This window comes from Bradysia coprophila, assembly GCF_014529535.1.
Source record: "Bradysia coprophila strain Holo2 chromosome X unlocalized genomic scaffold, BU_Bcop_v1 contig_132, whole genome shotgun sequence".
Taxonomy (NCBI): Eukaryota; Metazoa; Arthropoda; class Insecta; order Diptera; family Sciaridae; genus Bradysia; species Bradysia coprophila.
The window spans coordinates 264,552-288,550 of record NW_023503297.1 but is presented as its reverse complement, the minus strand read 5'-3'; the positions used below and the strand labels follow the sequence as shown (position 1 = coordinate 288,550).

Below are 23,999 nucleotides of genomic sequence, written 5' to 3'. Positions count from 1 at the left end.
TTGCATGCTTTGGAAGTCGAAATTAGTGCGTGAAACATGAAAAGTACCGTTTTCGACGCATGTAGCATGTAAAATACATATAATGCACAAAAAAACCATCTAAATTGCTTACTGTCTTTGCGATCAAATCAGATTTGATCTAAACTGTTCTTTCAGAATTTTGATTGACGCTACCTAATACTTCTTTAACTGCTTGGACACGCAAAGTATATGGTGCCACCACAAGCAGATAATGAGAAATAACCACTTGGATGTCAATGGTGCCAATCGACAAAATCAAAAATGAAATTGAATTCGTTGGTTCAATTGAATGTGGGAAGTGTGTAGGATGTAAAAGGAATGAATCCTACAATCCCATAGTCATAATATAATTGAGTACCTGTATGCCGAGATAATAGTAGATTATACAACTGTGGAATATAACGAACATTAAGCTTCAGTACAGAATACACGAACGAGCGACAGCGAGTGATGTATATTCTGTACGTAAGCATAATGTGAGTGTATTCCATAGTTTCATATACTTCTTTATTGTATTGGCGAAACCTACACACATACTGTGGTTTGTTTTGTGCAATCATCATAATCAACAACACAGCGGTGTGTATAACGTAATTCAACACGCATCGTTATATACGTTATCACTTAAAATGAAACACTTTATGACATATGTCATACCAAAATCTTCACAACAATCACACTACTTGCTTCCATGTGAATGCTCAGTTCAATCAACAAAATAAGCTCCACTGCCTGGTGAGACGTGGCGAATGTTGACAATTTTTGTACTCCGTTAGCATTTGCATTGCACTAAGTCTTCCAGGATCAAAACGGTGGTCTGTGCTTGGAGATGTTCGTTCTGCGAATGTCTTCAGCATATGGTAGGCAACTTTTTTTTGAAATCATCACAAAAAGCTTGTGGAGGTTACAGGACATTAGTTGGTATTTTTTTGATCGAACTGAGCATTCACATAGAAGCAAATTTGTGGTTGTTGTGAAGATTTTGTAAAGATCAGAAACAATTTCTAATAATAAAGTGACTCGTCGCTTTTTAAGGCCGAACGGAAGAATTGAAGAGCGGTTTTTTTAAGGTACTCTTTGCAGCACGTTTGTTCATTATGACTGAATGGAGAAGTTAGTAGCGTAGTTTGGATGTACGCAAGAATTCCCCGGTTCAAATCTCGTGTGTGTTGGGTTGAGTTTTTATATTTGAAAATTCGATCATTTTCATTATTACCCTAGAGGTCATAATAAAATTATTATCCTAGGTGCTTAACTACTTGGAATAATGTTGGGTATAATACCTCGAAAAACAGCATTTAATGTCGATATATTCACGCCAATGCAATAAAAGAGTGTACGCACCTCTTGCCAAAATTGTTATCGAGACGTGTGGGCATTGCTGCTCGAGCCGAAGGCGATAATCTTATATTATTAAGCTCACGATGTGTATGCGGCCTCCTATAATTACACATCTAGAGCCTAATACAGTACTGTGCACCTTGATTACATAAATAAACTATTATTGTTTATGTGGATCAGCTGAAAGACAGCTGAATCAAATTCATGCTGAAATTTCACTGCCTCTAATTATACTACCGTAGCGTGTTGAGATTATTGTTTTTTGATTTGATTGAATTTTGATTTTCAATATAAATGACAAAAAAGAAAAGAAAAAGAAGTGACCTCTGACAATGAATAGTTTTATTTCGCGAATTTAGTATGCTTAAACGAATGAAGTAACAAATTTTATGATTTTATGATGTAACAATTTGGTGAAACTTCGAACAAAAGGGATAAATTGATTCAACGATAACATCATGATAGGTGTTCCCTTTCTACCTACAGGGTAAAGATAGTTACCCGACCGAGTATATATTTGCATGGTAATTAATGAGCGTTTTAAGCGTTAAGCGCAATTTTACCGATATTTTCATGAAATTGGTAACATAATAATGGACTGTGTTAAAATATTTTATAAATGAGAGAATTGCAGTGGTCATCCGAGAAAAAATCATCACTCGAGTATAATTTCCTCAAATTTAATTTACACTCTTCCCTCGACAATACGTATCACCAAACTGTTAATGTTTGTGCTGTGCCTTAAACAGATCCGGAACATTGCATCAGCACCATGTTGTATTTTTCCGTCGCCGGAGAGGAAAAGTTTCTCGCATTTTGAAAATTTGAAAATTCAATCATTTCGTTCGACAATTTTGTTTAAAATCATTTTGTTGTTAACTGAACCAGTAAAAAAATGAAATCCAGTTTTAAAAAGTTAACGTTTGTACGGAAGCTTTTCATGCAATTTTAAGTTTTGAGCATTTAAAGGTATAATACGTCCAATACTGATACGAGTCACTTTTGAGGCCATCAAGAAAGTGAAAAAAGTCGAAGTTGTGATCCAAGGTAACTGTTTTCGTAAATAAGCCCAGACACCGCTATTAATCAGACACATAGATGCAATGAAAATTCTATAAGGGTTAGGACAATAATTCTATTGCATTCTTAATTCGTTTAAACCACATTGTGTTAAAGGTTCGGAAAAACCTAATTAAAACAGCTTTTGAAGAAGTAAAAGAAGTAAACAATCAGTAAGACCCCCATTTTAAAACTCCGTTTATAGAAATGTTAACAAGATCATCAAACAATTAAAAAAGTTTCGTCGAGAGCTTGTTTGGGAATCGGAGGAGTTTGACGAAAGAAAAAAATTCGGCTTTTAAAGGATTTCGATATTTGTGGTATTGGTTAACCTATTGTTTACATAAAATATTATTTTAATGATTGGGCACTTTGTCCCATCAGTCCAGATATCAATTGTTTAGTCAGCAGTCAACTCACGTGCATGCTGATTCGAAAATTATCACCAAATTACATAAAACGATTTTCTCAATAAAGCTAACGAAAGTTTTACTTTTCGACACTGAGTTGGATAACCAGATGATAAGTAGCGTTTTCTTGTGAATTTTTTAGATTCGAGGCGAAACCGAGGTTAATAGACACACAAAAACGAAACTTTTCATTTTTATTCCGAGTTATAATGGATTTTACATGACGCACGTGTCGAAAGTAGGAAATGATTTTCGGTGTAAATTGTTTTTTATCTGTTGAACGTGTGCAAAGCACTATGGCTTTATCAGAAATGAGATGACATTACATTCAGAAATTAACTTACCATATCGTCTGATTCGAAACGGTAGATTGATCAACACATAGAAAACTCTTACACAGGATTTCTGAAATGAAAATTATTTGAAAATGTCATTAGTGTTGTAAAAATAAGAATTTAAGTGTGATGACGCAAATAGTATTCATTGTGATTTTAACTAAATAACAACTACTGTTTGTATTGGCTACAGTAGATCGGCTGTGGTTTAAACTTGGCTCCGTAGCGGAAATTGAAGAGCATTTTAGACTTGAGCAAGAACTTAGTGGCATATGGTTGGTATCATAAGAAAGCTAAGATGTTTAACAATTATACTAAGTAAAATATTTTCCCCCCTCACAGTACTAAAATCATCAAGAGGCTTTTCAGCATAGCACTTTTTGTCTGTTATAATACTTCAGATGCTAAATAACATCAGTCAGTCTAAAAATAATGTAAATCAAGATGTTTTCTATGATATAGTTCAAATTTGGTCGACGACAGGCGTCAATTTTTTCCAGTGACTAATTTGAGGAAAAAGTTTTTCTATTTTTTCCCAATTTTTCCTACATTTTCCCACTTTTCCTTAGATTTTTCCCTATTTTTCAAAAAATGGTTTTTTGAAAATTTGGGAAAACGTAGACCATTGAGGACAAATTGGAGAAAGATGAGAAAACGTTTTCCACAAAATAGTTAGTCCCTGTTTTTTCCCAAGACAATTGTCCTGAGAGCAACAGTACTTAGGTTAATATGTGGTACAATAGTCCAGCTACAAAACCCCATAGTCATTAGTCAGTGCCTATGTAATATTCAATAAAGTTCCTTGGAAGTTCCATTTTGCAGGCGAGCCGGACTCACTGAACATTTACCATTTTTGGTCATATCTCTCTGAGGTCCGCCTGTACCGATCGGTCGCGATCGGTGCATATATTCCACTTGTAGGTCTATCAGCGCCCGACATTGGTATAACATTTCAATGTTCATCACATACTTCGATCTCGAATTGTTACTAAAAACAAGGCATCAGAACAGTCGTAGCGTTTGCTGCGACTTAGCCCCGTACGACCCGTAATCCTATTTCGTCCGTAACCATAATACGTCCGTAGCCGTAATACGCCCAGAACCCTAATACGTCTACAACCCTCTAATGCGTCTACAACCCTCTAATGCGTCTGTTACCAAAATGCAAGTCAAGTTGGGCATGGTCAAATTTACTGAAAGTGTTCATTTTTAAAATTGCGCATAGCGCAATTACGAATGCCCGTACGAAGTACCTCTCAAATAAAACCAACAATTTACGACATTATTTTAGAAACCCAAAATTTTTTGCCAACTTTCCATTGGGTATTCAATTACCTCTCAAATGAAACAAAAATTAGCAAAATCGGTTGAGATTTACTCGATTTATGTGCAAAAAACACTTAGGGCCGAGTAGCGGCCTCAGTCCAAGGGCCCAAATTTGAAACTTTTTTTGCCATAATTCTATTCGGAATTCAATTATCTCTCAAATGAAACAAAAACTAGCAAAATCGGATGAGATTTACTCGATTTATGTGCAAAAAATACTTAGGGCCGAGTAACGACCTTTGAGCCCTCTCAACAAGCCCACGTTGCATCTTACCCAAAAACAACGTTCAGCAACTTTGTTCTACTCGTCAATACCTTTCATTTGATATATCACAAGCAGCTATTGCGTGCGTATTTCGGTAGATATCGTCGAAAGACTGAAAAACACCTATAGAGCCCTAGCTCTGGAAGGGCCGACCCTACCATGCCCATTTTCGAACTTGACCTTACTTTTGTCGATACCAATCGGGGAAAAAAAGAATTTTCAAAAAAGGTTGTGATTTACTCAAGCTAGAGGGGTCACAGACGGACGGATGGACGGACGGACGGACGGACATTTTTTTTATTGCGGATTCGTCATCTATTACCATAACCAAATGCTTTGCCCTTACTGTCTGCTTCCAATTCGACGTGTTACAAACGGCATATTAATCTTATAAGCCCCCAGTACTTCGTACGGGGCTAAAAAATGGTGTTCCTACCACCTTCTGACATACTTTCATTTTTTACATAAAAAAATTAATCGAAAAATTAAACGATAGGAACGAGCTATGAGCCATCACGTAATTAAATCAAAAAATATTTGTTTCTTAATTTACTAAAATGACCAGAAGAATTCGCGTTATCACACTCAGTTGCCAACTATACAATCAAAAAACATTGCACTGGCTGTGAAAAATTTTACTTTATCGCTACTGTTGATTAAAGAGGTAAAGTTTCAGTCTTCTCTCAGACTTTATTTTTTGCATGCCTATGAACGTCAATACTGACCACCTTGGATGATGTTTTTCATATTTATATGCTGCAAGTAAGTATAGAATGTTGATGCTTGCTAAAATATTGCTGCGACAAGTGAGTTTTCAGCCCTTGTGTAACGTACTATCAATTTCCAATTTATGTAACTTAATTTTACTAATTGAGCTAACAAATATTGTTGCGTTAGTGATCATTATCTCACAAGGAGAGGAAACATTAGAGCTTGATTTGGTTGTAAGTCAAACATGAAATTTATCGTACGATTATAGTTGTTTGATTTGATGTACAGTATGCAGCAAGGTGTTATAGTGCTACAATATAAGTTCATATGCAATTTTCTTATGATGGTAACTGCTGTCTCGTTGTTTATATATATACCATAAATTATTCATTTTCATGATTTGGTTGGTACGCAAGCCTGCACGTATGTATTTCAATAAATCATTGAAATAATAAATTCATGGTTGAAAGGAGTAGAAAAAAAAATTCCATCACAATTTGTGTCTTATTTAACTGAACAACATTTTCCATTTAATGTATTCCAGTACTGGGAGTACGACCTCCACGGTGTAATTTACCTTTATTAGAATCGGAGCGATTTATTTATTTTATGAGAATTGACACAAATCGCCAATGCTTCATCACCTTTACTTGATTATTTAAATTGTTTGAAAAATATATTTTCAAATTGGAACTGCTAATCCAACAAATAAATTGGGTAATCATTCGGCTTAAATGAAATTTAATTTTTCCGACATTTATCAGCTTAAGTGAATGTAATATATAGCTTGTTGTCGAGCGGTTTTGTTATTGTATTAAATTTGATTGTATAATGCGCAACTTTTTGAATTCGTTTGAAAATGTTCGTTCTAATCTAATTTTCTTGAAGGTAGAAACGAATATAATATAAACACCAGACGTCCAAATGCAAACATCTCATATTAATTTAGTAATTTAGTCTATAGCGTGGCATAATCAACTCGTATTGTGAATGTGAACAGTGAAAACTGAAATGAATTTCATTCGTAACATTTTTCAGTCACTTTGCTGTACGATGATGGGATATAATTATAGGTATACCATGGGGCGATGGTAGGACGAGATGTAACTGATACTTTGTTTGCATAGAAAACCAAAATTGCCACGGCAAGTTTTACTTTTGAATTGACGACGAAAGCTTCACGTGCACTCTTACTTGTATACGCCGTTTCACCCATTGATATGATGTCAAAACTTTTAATTAAAACAAATATCGATGTGACTTTTAATTAATAAATCAACTTTATATGTGTTGGCCTCTCCCGTTATTGATAGTCTGGTCAAACTTAGCTGTGCTCATATAATATTATATAATGTGCGAAGTAGAATGGAGATAAATTCTTCTTCTTTTTTTTCAGTCATTTATTATTCCATCATTTTAGCATCCGAATCAACAATGGCAAAGCAAATATATAACTGCTGACATGAATTGCCCTTCATTGACAGTGAATATATCTTATCTATAATCAGTAGAACTATTATTTGAACCTAACTCAACCCCGAGATATCAAATCGAAGTAAATGTTCTAATAAATGTATGGGGTTTGAACAGATACGTTTAATATTTACTCTTTCAATCCCATGTAGGATGATTGGGAGAGTTGATTTTGTATACATATACAAAAATACAGAAGAAGAAGAAAAAACGAGCCGTCAGAACAGTCGGAGCGTTTGCTGCGACTGAGCCCCGTACGAACCCGTACATCTATTGCGTACGTGACGTCGCCCTACTCTTACCGTAAGCCTACTGCGTCCGTAAACGTCAGTAAAGTGAAATTCTTATGAAATGTGTACGTCTTAAAAATTGCGCATAGCGCAATTACGAAGTCCCGTACGACGTTCCTTTCAAATGTAACACAAATTTCGAATTGACCTAAAATTTTCTCAGTCCTAGGACCCAAACTTACATTTTTTCAACAATTAACCTATATTACCTGTACCTATAAATAAACAATTTACTGATAAATATGTTAGTATATAGATCAAAATAACTATTCATATTGTTATATAGCTCAATATAGCTGTATATATTTATATAAAGACATCCATATTTGGAATGATTGAAACACCCCACACACTTTGTGTAGACTTTGTAATTATCATTTTCACCGATTTATATAGTTTTTACAAAAATCCAAAATGGCGGGCGGGCGACTGCCATTTTGTTAGGAGATGGAAAGTAGAACGGATGTTTTACATTCGTTAGTACCTTTCAAACCAAAAAAAAAATCATGAAATTCGGTCAAAGTTTACTCGAGATATTAACAAAAAACACCACCTTCACTGTACGGTCAAGTAGCCACATATAAGCTCACTCCAAGAGACCTAGCTCACGCTCCGGTGAACCGAATTTCAAAAACTTTTTTTTTCTCCGGTTAATACGGTCAATACCTATCTAATAAAGCAAAATACATCTAAATCCGTTCAAATTTGGCCAGCCTACAAGCAAAAGCGACTTGCCGCCCTGTACCTAGTTCACACCAAGGGGTCTAACTCACGAGTCGGCCATCCAATTTTTTTGTCAATCGGAATTGTAAATACCTTTCATTTGACGTATGACTTACAAGTGTAGCGTTTAAATGGCCAGATAAATCTTGGGAAAACGTTAAAGCACTTATGGGACCCTAGTTCAATCTTCGAAATTAGCCTCACTATTTCAACTACCTTTCAGGGAAAAAAAATTGAAATCGGATTTGATTTACTCAAGATATCGACGTGACAGACAGACAGACATACAAAATTTTTATTGCAGATTCGTCATCTATGAATATAGGCAAACACCCTTACCGCCCTTACCGTCTGCTTCGAATTCCATCAATTACACACGGCATCGTAATCCTATAAGCCCCTTTGTACTTCGTACGGGGCTAAAAACATCGCACAGAAGAGTGTACTGGCACAAATCTATATCTAGATATTGTACCACGAGAATATCAATGATATCGACGATACATAAAATACTGTGCTATTACACACAAAAGCACCATCCATAAAAGCAACTAGAAATTGACTTGATGAAATATTTTGTGTGTTAGATACGGACTGATTGTTGGTTGGAAATCTATACAAATTTGTTTTAAAACATCAAATTCGTAATGTACATATCGCAGATACTTTTCGAAGAGGTATCCATCCACTATTTCTATTGTTTAAAATAAATTATTGGTTTGCGATGCGACTACATAAAAAACGAGTCGTCAGAACAGTCGGAGCTTTTGTTGACTGAGCCCCGTAAGAACCCGTACATCTTCCAATGTAACACAAGTTACAAATGGGTTACAAATTGACCTCTTATTATAATTTATATCTGACAGTGATCAGTATAGCAGTCAAAAATTGTTAGTTCAAAATAGACGTAAGGCCTCGCCTTCCTCTTCTAGGGTTCCAACGCACGAGCCACTGACCCGATTTTATTAAAAAAGAAATCCTTAATCAGTACCGTCAATACATTTCATTACAGAAGGCAAGCATATGACCAGTAGTATTATCGAGTCCATTACTTCCATCGATCAATAGTACATTTCATGCTAGTTGGTCAATGTTTATTTTGACTGCAGTCACGCGTGGTCTTGAACGAGGAATTTACTATATAGCACGAGCCGAAGGCAAGGGCTATAATCCCACAAGTCAAAATAAAAATTTCTCAACTAGCATGTATAATGATTTACGTGTTACGGCATGTTTCATTTCCATTTACACTGCCTAATCACGTAAAGCATTGTACTTACGAGGTACTTTGGCTGTAACACCCCACTTATCAAATACACAACTTGGAACCTCGGAAGTAATATACTTTTACTCGCGAAGGCACCGGGAAACGAGTTTTAACGTTATTGTCCGTGCAGTAAAACGAGTTTCCCAGAGGTATAGCGAGTAAAGTATTTTTAATAGGTTGATTTCAAATCTTGTACTTCATTTTTTTTTAAAACATGCATTTTACTATATAAAGGACCATATTACCCAGAGCTTGTCATTATTTTTGTCGTTGATATAGATAACAGATGGATAGCCGTATTTGACAGGTTAAATTTTGAAATCTTATCAATTACACACATCATCGTATTTCCATAAGTCCCTTGTACCTCGTACGGTACAAAAAACAGTGCGTATTGTTAGCTTAAACAAATTGATCGAATTTTCTCAGACAACATTATAATTGAAATGGAGTGAAAATGGCGACGTATTCCATGGCACAACCATAATATTCGCTGCCGACAAAACAACTAACAAATGAAGACATTCAAACCACCATCACCTCCTCCAGAAAACATCTCCAATAACGATGAAGAAGAGAAAAAAATCAATTATCGAAATTAATTCGATTAAAAATTGACTTCGGTATCCCATCAATCATTCTCGAATTAAATGTTGCAGAACTTTGTTCACAGGAACGTGGACATAATTCGGAGAAAGAAAAGTACAATTAACAGAAAAAGAAGTTTTAATAAGGATAATGAGGTAATAATATTAAATTACCGGTTACAACAGAATAGACCGTTGCAGGATAGTATATATGTGTCTAACTTCTCTCTGCGTTTAAATTATTCAAGCCGTAGTAACGGTCGTATGCACAGGGGTGTATCTTAGCACAATTTCTATTGTCGCTGCTTAGAACATTTTTGATTTTTGTACCAGCCAGCCCTGTTGAATGTCGTTCAAAAACATCGACTCGTTTTTTAATTTTCTGAATGTTATAGTTTTCAGCGATTTTCTGTTATTGTAACTTTTAATTGTCTTCGGCAATTGCCTAAAATCGATGGTATTTTACGACAATTTGTATGGTAAAGTGGTAGTACACCCATGGTCGTATGCCAGCTAAATAATAAAACATATTGGTGCATCTTATGGCTCTACCATTCATTCATGTTTCCGTGATAATTGGGTCAAGCGAAGAAATAATTTTTTACGAAAACATTTTTTTCAATGTCTTGCACGAAGACAATGTTTTCGTATAATATCCAATATTTGGGGGGGGGTTCCGATCTTACTGTATAATCCTACATTTGGGGTCTTCACATGGCTCTTTGATCATTATTTTTTCTGTCTAATATCCTGAAGACAACTTCAAATCAGGCATCAATAACGTTATAACCGAAATGATTTCTGTTACTCGAATAACGTTATTCAAAAACCGAAACTAAATCAATTCGGTTACTCAAATAACGTTATTCAAAATCACGAACTAATTTCGGTTAATTTATCACAAATGCATGCAGATTAAACTAAAGATCACTTCCAAGGGCTGAAAAAATACAAACTCAAACTCACAGACACAATTAATCGATCTCTGTGGGTCGGGGTCCATTTTTGTATGGAAAAGTTTGGGGCACTCTCCGGTACATTGTTCGTTTTTAATCTCTGATCGATAGTGTACAAGGGTGCCACTCCATCCTCGTCCTAAACGATTTAGGTCGCTCAATGGCGAAATGTGTAACAAATGACAAATTGACGAATGTGGAATCGACATTTCTCCAAAATTACACATTACTCGCGTAAGGATAAGTTCGGTTTTTTCTCATCAGGATGTTCTCAAAAGAAGGATTTTTGGGTTTATATGTGTATCTAGGCGATTTACTTGCTGCAATTAATGAATATAGTAGTCATAAAACTAGAATTCAAGCCATTTCAGGTACCCTCGTCCAACTTTAGGAAACTGTGGAAAGCTCTCGGGAAGGTGTATTGACATTTTTCCGTTATTGTAGAAAAGTCTAGACCCTAACCTTCAAAAACTAGTATTTTTATGGGTCTATTAAAAATAAAAGTTTTGTAGAGAAATAGTTATTTTCATCATAAGGAGAGAAATCACGAAATTACAGTATACATACGTTACGTATGCAAAAATAATTCTCGTTGGATACGAGTTCACATACATAATGTGATTGAGTGTGTTCTCTCCATAATGAACAAAAGTTTACACGCTTTATGATTCGAAAAACAGAAAAAACAAAAAGAGCAAAAGAGAGTGATAGAGTTAGCTCCGCCTTCGTATATATCAATTCAAAACCAAGCGAGTATAACATCATTTTTATCCCTAGACCTGTTTACAAGGTCTGCTCAGAGAGAACCCAAAAAACTATGGTTTCCGATAACTTTCAGCGCGTGATTTCGTCTGTTTTCGTATCATGAAGCGTGTAAAATATATGGCAAGTTTGTTTTACTCGAAAACTTAGTGACGTATAAATAATTTACGCTGTGACGAAACTGTAATAAATCATGAACAAGATGAAGCAGTGCTCAGAGAATTTTAACGAGTAATAACTAGTAATAACAGCAGGTAAATCGCTTAGAAATATATTCACAAAAATCCTTCTTGTAGAATTTCCACCGATTTTCGTCGTTTGTTGCACATTTCGCCATTGAGCGACCTAAATCGTCTAGGATGGAGTGGCACCCTTGTACACTATCGATTAGAGACTAAAAAGGAACAACGTACCGGAGAGTGCCCCAAACTTGAATTTTTTCATACAAAAATGGACCCCGGCCCACAGAGATCGATTCATTGTGGCTGTGAGTTTGAGTTTGTATTTTTTCAGCCCTTGGAAGTGATCTTTAGTGTAATCTGCAATAATTTGTGATAAATTAACCGACATTAGTTCGTGATTTTGAATAACGTTATTCGAATAACCGAATTCATTTCGGGTAATAATAACGTTATTGGGGATGCCTGCTTCAAATTCCATTTGTCATTTCTCAATTTTTTTAAATCGATAATTTCGATTAAGTTTGGAAGTGTTTGGTTTTCAAACGTTTTGTAGAGTTTAATAAAAAAAAAGTTTGAGAAAATGTAATTTATTATTGAACAAATATTGCGAAGGTAGACGAGGAAAAAAAATCAATTGTACAAAACAAACCAAAAAAAAAGAAGTTTCAATTGTGCTACTTCAGTTTCGGCAGTTGATCGGAATATATATAGCAGGAAGTGCGATGAAAGTTTCTTTTTTCTTTCAACCGAAAACTTAATGAACTAAGCCAAATAATCAATTTTAATTAAAATTCTCGCCATATTCACAGTATGCTTTTAAAGATCTATTACTAATAAAAAAAATCTGAAACTTCCAAACAACTGTAATGAGCTTTTAGTTATTACCTAAGTGAAATATAATATCGACCGAAAAAAGTTGGATCTGGTGACACAATTTTTTTTCTTCTTTCAATTTTTCTCTATTTGTGTGCAATGTGCACTCGACAAACTTAAAATGAAATTTCATCCAATTTCATCACTTTTGTGCACACTTCACACAAAAGTCAACTTCTTAGCAAATTAAGCAGGTGTGTTCAGTTCAACTTGTTTGTTTTGTTGTTGTTTTTTAAACATTTCTTCTGGTCTATTTCGTCTGTGAAAAATGATAATACCTTGAACAAAACGAAAAAAATCAACAGAACACCTGGTCTGGTTTTGTATTTGGTCATTTGTTAGTCAAATACATAGTATTAAGAGCATGAAAATAGAAAATTACAATAGTCGAAACGAATTCGACACCGTTCCAGGTTCTTCTTCTAATTATGTTTTTGTGGCCATCAAAAATACATTTCAAAACGATTGAGAAGTTTGAACAGTCAAATGAGCTGACCCACACAACAGGTGTGACTTTGTTTTAATTTCCTCGGAAGCTTCACGCAAACGATTGACGCCGGCGACAAGTCGGTATTCTGTCATTTCATGGTCCATGTTTTCATGGGCAATTTAAATTTACTACCAAATAAACTGTTTTTTTTTGAATTTTGGAGCTCAACAGACCGACTCACAGACTGCGCTACTGCTGATATTTGTAGTTACGATGACAATTCCCACAATCTATACAAACAAAAAATGAGTACGAGCTTCCTCATCCAATTTTATAAGAGATGGCAAAAGTTCCATGTGTCAGATTATGTTAGGGGCCATTCAAATAGTTGCGATATTTGAGTCCCCCCTCCCCCCTTGCACGTCTTTGCACGTTTTGTAACATTTTGTAAAAGGAAGCATGATTGCATCACATTATTTAAAGGTTTCTTGCATCACATTCTTTAGAAGGTAGCATAAGCTCCTTAAGTTACCTTTTATAAAAGGAAGGATAAGTTCCTTGCGTTACATTTTGTGAAAAGGAACATAAGCTTCCTTTTCTTGTACCCCATTCTTTAAAAGGGGCATGCGTTACATTTTGTAAAAGGAATATTAGCTATATGTGACACATTTTTTAAAAGAAATGGTAGGCACTTTGTATCACGTTTTGTAAGAGAAATTTAATCAAAGAAATTGTTTTTTTCATTACGAAAACATTGATCACCGATAATTTTCGTAAAACTTTTTTAACGAATTCGATTTCATGTCTAATTCATTAAAATCCTTTAAACATGCGTTGGGAAAATACCTATTTAAAAATGAAAAAAAGTTTGCGGGCGAATAGTCTATAAGTTAAAAAGAGTTGCAAATCGAGTGGTTTTTTCCCCTCACTAAATGTACAACTTATAATTCTATTTATTAATGCACATGATAACTTCACTCATCACACCCTAATATCCTAATTCTCTTCAATGATTTTATATAATTTTGTATTGTTGCTTCACACACTCTGATCTGAGACTTAGTCATTATAGTTCACTTTCGAATTCCGATCTTCCTATTCTGTCTGTGGAAATAGGTGACAAAAGAATTGTTTTTAAATAATGCCAATTTAAAGCGTTGAATCGAAATTCGTAGATTCAAAAACAACTTGCCTTGATAATGTTGTGCTTTTGAGCATTTTAAAAATCATTTAAAACCATTTAAAAATCAAAACTCCATTGAAAGGCCAAACCCCCAGCTGCCCCCCCAATCATTAATAACTATTTTCTTGATTATTCTTAGCAGGTGCAACGCATCGCAATTGAGAAACGATTTTACATCAGTAAAGTGTGCGGGTTTTTTTTCTTTCGTCCAAACTAAAGTTTTATACGCAACATCAATTTATTGAACTTTCGCCTTACAATGGAAAACAGAATGCGATTTTATAATAAATGTGCACAATGCGGATATAAATTTCGAAATTTACGTGCATAAAAGAAAATTCATAGTACTACACACTCATATGTGTATGTGTATAGATACACACAGCCGACGTTGAATACTATAGAAGTGTTGCATACGTGTTTAAAGCCTCGTTTAAAGCATAGATAAAACGAAAGAAAGAAAAAGAAAAACTTTATTGAGCAGGTGAAAATATGTGGTATAAATAGTTTATGCATAACATATATATATACGAAGAAAATTCGTATTAACGTCTATATATGCATATCATATGCCACACGTACTCCAAACTACACTACACAGGATACGCGAAATCTTTGTGCTTTGTAGTTAACACCGAAGAGACTCATGTAAGTTTCCATGTAGATATATACACATATAAATCGCTATTAAAATAAAATGATAGGCACCGGTGATGTAAGGATATGTTAAAAATTTAGGTCATAAACGTATTTATGTAATCGTTTCGAAAATATTCTCTTTTCAACAAATTGAATTAAAAATTGTTTGGTATTCCCATATTCACCGTCAAACAATTTCCCAATATTCAGCGACAAGAAATTTTTACAATTTTCTTTTTTGCCTAATTCAATGTTATGTCGCAGAAAGACACCAGTTTCTTCTTAATAGTTTAGCTTTGCATTATTTTGAATCTCATTTGCTAGTTGACAGAACGTTTTTCTCCTGCTTTTTTATCTTTCGTTTTGATTGAAATTTTCTTTGTGATTAGAGTAACTAGATTGAAGTCTGTGTACCTGGTAGTGAATTTCAATGCTTGATTTTTTCGGAAAATTTATGAACCAATCACCGGTCTCTTCAGTTTAATATTCTAGCACTCAAAAACATACAAGCGAGTATTGTACTAATATTTCACAAGTCTTCGTCGATTCGCGGAACGAATTACACACAATGGTAAAGAAGGCGTGACACGCAATCGGAAAACATTCGTCGGGGTTGTAAATTGACAACTTTCAAGTTTCATTGTCAATAGGAGGAAACACGTCAAATTGATTGGGAAAGCAGGTCATAGTGTCATAATTGGTACACTACCTACCCAACGACACCCATAACTTCCAAGTTTACTAATGTAAGTATTGTTAATAGACTGTCCAAAAATTTTATCCTTTAAAATAGCTACTGCATCCCATACACCACAAATTTCTAAATTTTCATACGGCCAACATATGCGTCCTCAGCACCTCTACCAACGGTCGTAATTTCAGATAAATGTGTTTCGTATTGTCGGAGATTATGCAACAAAAACTATTTTGGCCACCCTAGCGCAGACCATTTTCTCACGGCGTCTGACGTGAAAACGAAGGGTCTTGTTGCAAATGACTGAGGAAGGTCCCCTGAATCAATTGCTGCATAGCTTCCAAAAATCACAGATGCCTTTTTCAAGACTCTTAAAGCGCTGAATAAAGAAATGTTTTCATCGGAAAACATAATTTTCAGTTTCTTTGCTTGTAATTTTTCTTTTAATAACATGTGTTACATAAATAACTATAATTGAAAAGGGTAGAAGCAACATCGAATATCGAAAATATGGTAAACCAAATAAGAGACAAAATTTCATCAGTTTTATTATTTGGGTTTCGTACACATACAATCTACCAGTGACACATCCAGGAGTATGCCAAAAATGACATGTTTCGAACGTTGTGGCCTGTTTCCCTATCGAAGTAAGATAACAAAAAGTGTGAGGCCGGCTTTGGATCAGGGCCTATTCAGAAGTGTATGGTTCTGCCCTGGAAGAAATGCGTCCAATTTCGGTACAGGGATTAAAAAAACAAATCACGCCATCTCGTTTCAACGCATCACAATAACAATAACACAAACAACAACAACATTGTGTAGAAAATACACAGAGAAATTAGTAATTATGTTAACTCTTTTTTTTAAAACTTGCTAATGAATCTTTTTGAAATTGCCCAGAGGCAGTGTATAAAATTGTAATACACAGAAGCATGCACATAAAGTGTCCACTAATGAACATGGATTAAAAAATTATTTAGAAAACATTTTGCAGACAGAGTTTACTCAGAAAAAATATCAATGTCAATATGATATGAGGATTACAATTGATTTTATCAACGGTGATTTACTTCACAAAGCGGTTCTACGCTACATTTATAGGCTATACCTTTAACGGATGGCCTACGGGTCTACCAACGAAGAGTAAGGTTAGATTCACTGACGGCTCGAAAACTCCTAATGGGACAGGGGCTGGAGTGACTCCGAGATGTTACTGTGATCTGTGATCTAGAAGAAGAAACGAATGTAATATGCGATTGCCCAAAATTTCTGCAACTAAGACGCAGGATGCTGGGAGACTATGAGGTGGCTTTCCTCAGAAATTGCTGTAATATGACCTGACGTTCTAGACATGTTCCTAGCGGCAACAGGAAGGCTACAATAATTTACATGACGATTGGGGAATGGAAGCAAAAGATCAACAGATCTGTCTTTCGAGATCTTTACTGATTGTCAGTGCCGGACTGGCCCTATGGGAGTTCGGGCGATTCCCGAATGGCTTTTTGATTTTTGTATGGATAATGGGCAACGAAGGGCCTTTTGAACAATTTCTTCATACAACGCCCGAAGGGCTTTTTTGAGCCAGTCCGGCACTGCTGATTGTCCCGACCTGATAAATCTATACACAATTGATTTTAAGCAATACACATTTCAGTAGCTGCTAGTCATCCGCTCGCAACGATGACGAAAATAATAAGTGATGAGCTGTGGCTTACGTTGTAGCTATGTAGCTATGCGATAATTTCAATAAAGAAGTAGTAGATTTAATGAATACATTTATATCATGACACGCTTGTCGTTCGTAAGAAGGTCAATTAATGATGGTAAATTGCTTACAACTAAAAACAAAACATTGTAGAAAAGCTGTTAAAACTTACCCCTGGTAGAGTGGAATGTTAGAGTCCGGCATATTATTTGTTCGTTTGAAAGTCATATTTCATCTGTTTTTCGCGAAATTATTTGTCGTAATGAGAGATGAAATTTCTTAATATTTTTTTGTTTATTTCACTTTTATATTTGGTATTCACTTCGAAATATTTTAATTTCGTCACTTCGTCGTTATTATACGTTTTCTGTGCATGTCTATTTTATTTCGTCGTGTTTGCAATATTAAAGCTTTTTTTGTTGTTTGTTTACTTACTTATTTAAATCTAAAATTCATTCCATTTTGTTAGTGATTTAAAATGAAAAATGAAAAAAACTTTTTGTGTCACTTTTAGATTATTTGTATTCAAATTAATCACTGGGATGGGATGGTTAATATTTTCTGTCTTCCTTATACGAAAATAGATCCGAGGATCGAATAAAGACAGAACAGAAAAAAAAACAGAATCATTTACAAAAATCAATTTGTTTATCTCAATTTCATGAAGAATACACAGACAACATAAGATAATTTTAAGCCCCAACTGTAATTAATGAACTTAATTTTTCAGATCTATCTTATATCAATTTACAAAACATAATCCGAACATATATTAACCAAACACCGTCCTGAATACATTATATTTTAAAGGAGGGCGTTACCATTTGCGTTGCCACAAAAAGAAAAATGTATGAGGAAAATAGAAACTTCTATGAAAGTCTTACATATAATCAAACATTTAAATCAAAGTAATTGAACACTTTGAATGTGGAAAATCTTCGATAGACGAACAACCGAGCCTATCCGTTTAAGCTATCGATGCAAATATTATTTAGCCAATACATTCACTCACAACTAAATCTAAATTTTCGTCACATGACACCGATTTGTATGTACACAAAAAATTAAAGAAACAATATGACAACGTCCGGACGTCAAATGGCGTCGGAAAATTCAAACCTAAGTTTGAACAACTGGAATCACAGATACAAATAAACGAGAGATTTTTTTCTTTCTCATTTGTGATCAAGTTATAGGGTGTTCCATAGGGTGCGCCAGGATACAAATTTTGGAAACAGTGACATGCGCTATATAATGACGTCATACTACTACCAACAATGTTACTCATGTTAGCACCGTGTTCGTATTTGTGTAAAACAATGCTGGTATGCGAAGTAAAATATCAAAAAGAAGAAAAATGTGTAGGAAAATGTTGGCAAAAATTGTTTGTGTAGTGTAGTATGGCAAGTGGCGACCGGGTGTCTTGAAAATGAATCTTGTGTACTCCTTTCGGGAAAAATAAACAAAATTAAACTACATTCATGTTTGTTGTTTTGTGTGTCACAGAAATATGTGGTCCTATGTGGAATAGAAATGCATATAATATTGGCAATGATGATTTGCGCGGTCAATGCAGGCAGGAAAAATTTAAAAAAAATTATTCTTTACAGTATAATGCCACACAATGTATGTATAGAGATATGTATATGCTGCACAAACAACACTAGTTTGTATATTCATAACACGGTTGAGCTACCGAAAGCCACACGAAAAATATTATGTTTGCAGTTTACGAGATTGCCAATGATGATAATAAATCTGAATTAAATATATAAAAAAAACGAATCATTCGTTTTGCCCTGTCACGAAAAAGACGATGGCGATTACGTTAAGTATATTGATATAATAAATACGATAGAATCAATCTATTCAGCAAAATTCTTACGCTGGCCAAAAAAAACAGAGAGAAGAGTTTGACAAAAAAACATCTGTTTTTCGTTACAATAAATATGAATAAGGAAATCCGTTTCTCTAATGAGACTCGGAGTTTACGTTACTTTCGACAGTATTGAGGACAGCCAAAAAAAGCCATATCAACAGAAAGACTTTGGTGTAGTAGTGGAGTCGTTGATGTAGGCATAATGAATTTAAATTGTATGCACTTCATCAACAATTAGTATTCAAATATTTTACTTCAACGGACGGACTAGACACACGGCTAAGAAAACTTTTCAATTTTTGTTTTCTCTTTCTATATGAGTTCAAGGGACTACTTTTGCAAAAACATTTTTTATGATAGGAAAAATTTTGAAAAATTGATTCGTTATACAGCAAGATGAATGAAAAAACTAATGAAGTAAAAGATTTATTATCCATCACTAAATACCAGAAGTAACAAATTAAATTACGCTGTCGAGTATCAGTGCCATTTGTAAAAGATTAAATTTCAACTCGCCAGTCTTTGAGATGTTTCTGCTTCTTGGCCAGCAAAATGCTTTTGACTCTTTGTTCTCCGTGAAGTTTCTTTGTGTACTGGCTATATTGGACAGACGAACGTTGTGAAACTTTAGAGTAGAATAGAAGAAACTGAACATTTCATGTATTACGATAAAACGAGTCCATTAAAAAGATGAGATTGTTATCAATCGACGAAAGAAGAGCAATAAGAAAGTGAAAGTTGCACAATTATTTACTGATGCATCGACGGATGCAATTTTTCGATTCATCAAAATTAGATCCATACTTTCGTCAGCTGAGTGTAAACAATGAAAGCTCAATTCTTTTATGACACGAATTCCTTTCACAAACTAACACAAAATTGGAAACCTTTTACCATCGTTGTCCAGATGAGATGAATAGTCTTCCGTATGAGAGATTAATCGGAACATTATTTCCATTTTCAGCAAAAGTAAAAATTTAACGACGAAAGTAAAAACCCTTAATACTACGGATGACTCACACATCTGCTTTAGCTGTTGTATTACAACAGATGAATGGTAATTTCTAAAAACATATTCGAGTGAAAGGCAACTCGGTAAAACTGTGTCACATCCGTCACATTGTTTACTCTTGGTGTAAGAACTCATTGACCTCTTTGTATGACATTTATCCGTCATTTACACGTCGAAATCTATACCGAAATTCGCTAAAACTGTGTCTAAATTTATTCGAGCAGTATAGTAGATGTTGATTGTTTTAAGAATTATGCGGAAATGTCGGAAATTGTTGAGTGACAATAGGATATTAAAAGTTTACGAAAAATTACTTATTTTTGTCAGGTGTTGCGAAATTCCGACGTTTCGCTTTTTACGTAATTCGAAGAATTTTCGTAGAGCAAAAGATTGCTTGGAATGAATACATGTCCTATGACCTATCTATCATACGAATTTCCGTTTGAGTTTAGTTTTCGTGAATCAAAATTGTCCAACTCAGAACAATATAAGGCGAAAGAATTTTTAGAACACTCAGCGATTCTACGAAATTAATGCAAAATATTTTACTTCATTAGTTTTAACGTAAATTGTTCTGTATTGGTTCTTTCGAAATGCTTCAATGATTACTGCAAAAGAATTAAATTTTCAATCGTACTCATTCCACAACGTTTTCAGTCATGCATGCACGTAACGCAATGGTGGTATCTTATGAACAATTGGCTATATTCGGAGCATTCGGAACATTTCTACATGGCCAATATCGTCAGGAACGATATTATCGTTCTTAGACGATAAAATCGTTTTATGAACGAAAATATCGTTTTCTGAACGATATTACTGTTCAAAAAACGGTATTATCGTTCTAAAATTTGACACCCAGGATGATTATGGGGCTCGAAATATAATTGCGTCAGATCATTGGCGCCATATATTTCTTATGGGCCAATTTTAGAGCGAATGCACCATATTATCATCCAGACAATATTTTAAAAGTTTACAATTTAGGCGATGTGGGTGAAACTTTTTCGAAATATTCAAAACAAAAAACGATATTATCGTTTAGAAAACGATATTAACGTCCAAAATTTTTTATAGTAAAAAATGATTGAAGATTGACGATATTGACCGTGTAGAAATGTCCCGCCAACTCTATATTTATTTTCTTCGATTAATCTTTAATTTATGAGACCAAATCGCCAAAAATACTAACAATACATGCAGTAAGTCGGCGTCGGATCGCGATAGACTATCGGGAGTGTCCATAAATGACATCCACAGATTTTCCATATTTGCAGCCGTACCGCCTCTCTTTTAAAGTGGACGTCATTTGTGGGCGATCCCTTCGATCCAGTGAATAGTTGATATACGATGCTGAAAGATGAAAATTATAATCGGTTTGCTGTTCAAACATAAATGCTTGATATGAAATTATACTTCAAATAAAAACCATTTGGGAATTGTTAAGCAACTGGTATGTGTCTTAACTCAATTTCTCACTGTACTTCTCTAAAATTATGATTTTTTCCGATGGAAAATTTACTGATAAAATTTATCAAAATATATACTGGATCGCAGAGCAATAAACGTGAACAAAATTTCTTGGAATGAAAAACAATATCTTCGTAATCAATCATTTCATCAATTTAATTTAGAGCGAATTTTTTTTTTCGATAATCAATCATCTATATCTGAAATTACCTGGAATTAGTTTGAAAATTGGGATAGATAGAAACAGTCTTCATAAAGAAATTCCTAACTGGGTTGAACCGAAAAACTTTCTTATCGTAACTGAGACAAAAAAAAGGGAGTAGCACATTCAGGTCGTTGTTAACATCTAATTTATGGAATCATAATACTTCGTTTTATGTTCACGAATAAGGCTTATTTTGGCTACAAACACGGGTATACCTTAAAAAAAACAACAAAGAATTGACTGGAATGATTTCGTATCGACTAGTAACTATTTTCTGATCGTTCACATTAGTATAACATCCTACCGCTAATAACATTTCCAATAAAAGAGAAGGATTCAAAGTAAAAAAAATATCAAAATAAATTTGGCAAAAAAAAAACAAATTTGATGTGAAAAAGAAACAAATATAGGGAAATGTAATACACACATTTTCAATGGATACATTTATCCATTTACTTGTGCAAAGAATCCCAAAATATATTTATTTTTTTCGTATACTTCAATTTATGTTAACTTTTTTTTTGTATTTTATTTATCCACTGAGCACTTAATGAAATTTAATTTTAATTTTATTTTATTAGAATTAGTTTTGAATATCACAAAGTCCACTCAATTGCATCGATTGGCGAGTGAAAAAAAACACAATTCAAAGAACAAACGTTTTCTGTACATTTTTTTCTTCCGTCTTATATATTTTAAAAACAACACCCTTCTTTGACTGTACGAATTTTCTTTGCGTTTTTTTCTTCGTTCCGTCCATCGAAAATCATCACATCCACATCACTGAACTGTTTTCGCAAAACAAAATAAAATGTACACCGAATCGCATACTCACTTTAATATCAAACGCAAAATGTCCTCAATCGAATTCGATTTGATTATTTTAAATACATTTTACTAAATAAATTTCCTGTTCAATTTGTAATAAAAGTTTAGCGCGATGGTACAAGAAGATACTTTAATCAGACAAAAACCTGATCTCGTTTTATAGGGAGCGGCTCCTCTATGATAGTAAATGTAGAAAATGATTTTGCGCAAGCCTTGGGCAAATATTTTTCATCTGTATGTTATTTGTATTTTAAAATGAAATTGCGCAATATTCCTCTTAATCTGCGGTCTATGTGTGCGTTTTTGTAATATGTTTTGGTAGATTGGTGGATGTATAATTCGAAAAAGATGTTGGTAAATATACAAGTACGACTTGGGAAGGACATGGTGCCACTCGACGATAAATGAAAGTATTTAAAATCAGGTCTGAATTCCACTTATTATATCTATGTATCGGCATCTCATTGCAATTACACAAAATTTTGAACGAATTTTGAGGGTTATTTCACTGTATTTCCATCAAACTTTACCATTACACCAGTTTTTTAGTTTTTTAAATTTTTTAGATGATCGGTCAATTTAGTGTTAGAACTGACTTTTACGAGCATAAACTGAGCTTGTGGTGATCACAGTTTGCCATTGAATTGTCAAGCATCAAGTAGCCTGTAGATCTGTATTAGTTGACTGTAGACTTTCTATATGGTTGAGATTAGTTCCCATAAGCTCACTCACTGGTTCGGGTATAATAGGTTTCATGTTCTTATGTAATTCATGTTTAATAAATAAAAGACAAATTTATTTGTCATAATACGAACACTCAAATAGTTATGCTATGTGCGCATATTATATGGACCAAAGCATGTACCATAATTATGATGTATATGCGAGGGGAGAGTATTTTTTTTTATAATGAGGTCTTCGTCTTAGTTATGCACGTGGTATGGCACAGGGTAATTCACAACTTTTGAAGCAAAAAAATAAATAGATAACGCGTAGAAGCGGACCGGTGTGATTGGTGTATGGATTGAATGTTCTACTGTAGGAATATTGTGGCATTGCAATGATGATATTGCTGTTCATTCATTCAAGTCAAACAAATGATTCACTGCTAGTAAAAAAGTAGTGTTGACAACAACGAAATGCAATTTATTCATGGAATTTGTAACGAAGCAAACATTCTACGATAAAAAGAAATCGAAAACACATAAGACTCGGCAAACAAGCATCTAATTTCAGAAAAAATGTAAATTTTTTTTGTTTACCGTCGTACGAAAGTTTGCACTGAACTTTTATATTAAAAGTATTCGTATACGGTATCTCCCTAGGAGTGCACCTAAATAAGTAGTTGTGGTACTGTCTGGTGTCAACATTCT

At 34.3% G+C, this 23,999-nt stretch overlaps 1 protein-coding gene across 12 annotated transcripts in view; it reads right to left on the bottom strand.

Annotated features, from left to right (window-relative positions):
- LOC119067967 (cubilin) overlaps positions 1-22,797 on the bottom strand; it is a 107,415-nt gene extending 84,618 nt beyond the window's left edge. For 2 of the 12 annotated variants that reach the window (XM_037171308.1, XM_037171310.1), the window contains exons 1-3: positions 22,226-22,796; positions 17,405-17,677; positions 3,176-3,236 (exon numbers count right to left, since the gene is read on the bottom strand). The gene's annotated coding sequence lies outside the window, so the exon portion shown is untranslated. Of the gene's footprint in view, positions 1-3,175; positions 3,237-17,404; positions 17,678-22,225 lie in introns of all 12 variants that reach the window. The other 10 variants (XM_037171305.1, XM_037171307.1, XM_037171299.1 and 7 more) reach the window with 7 other exon arrangements.
- Between the last annotated feature and the right edge of the window lie 1,202 nt (positions 22,798-23,999).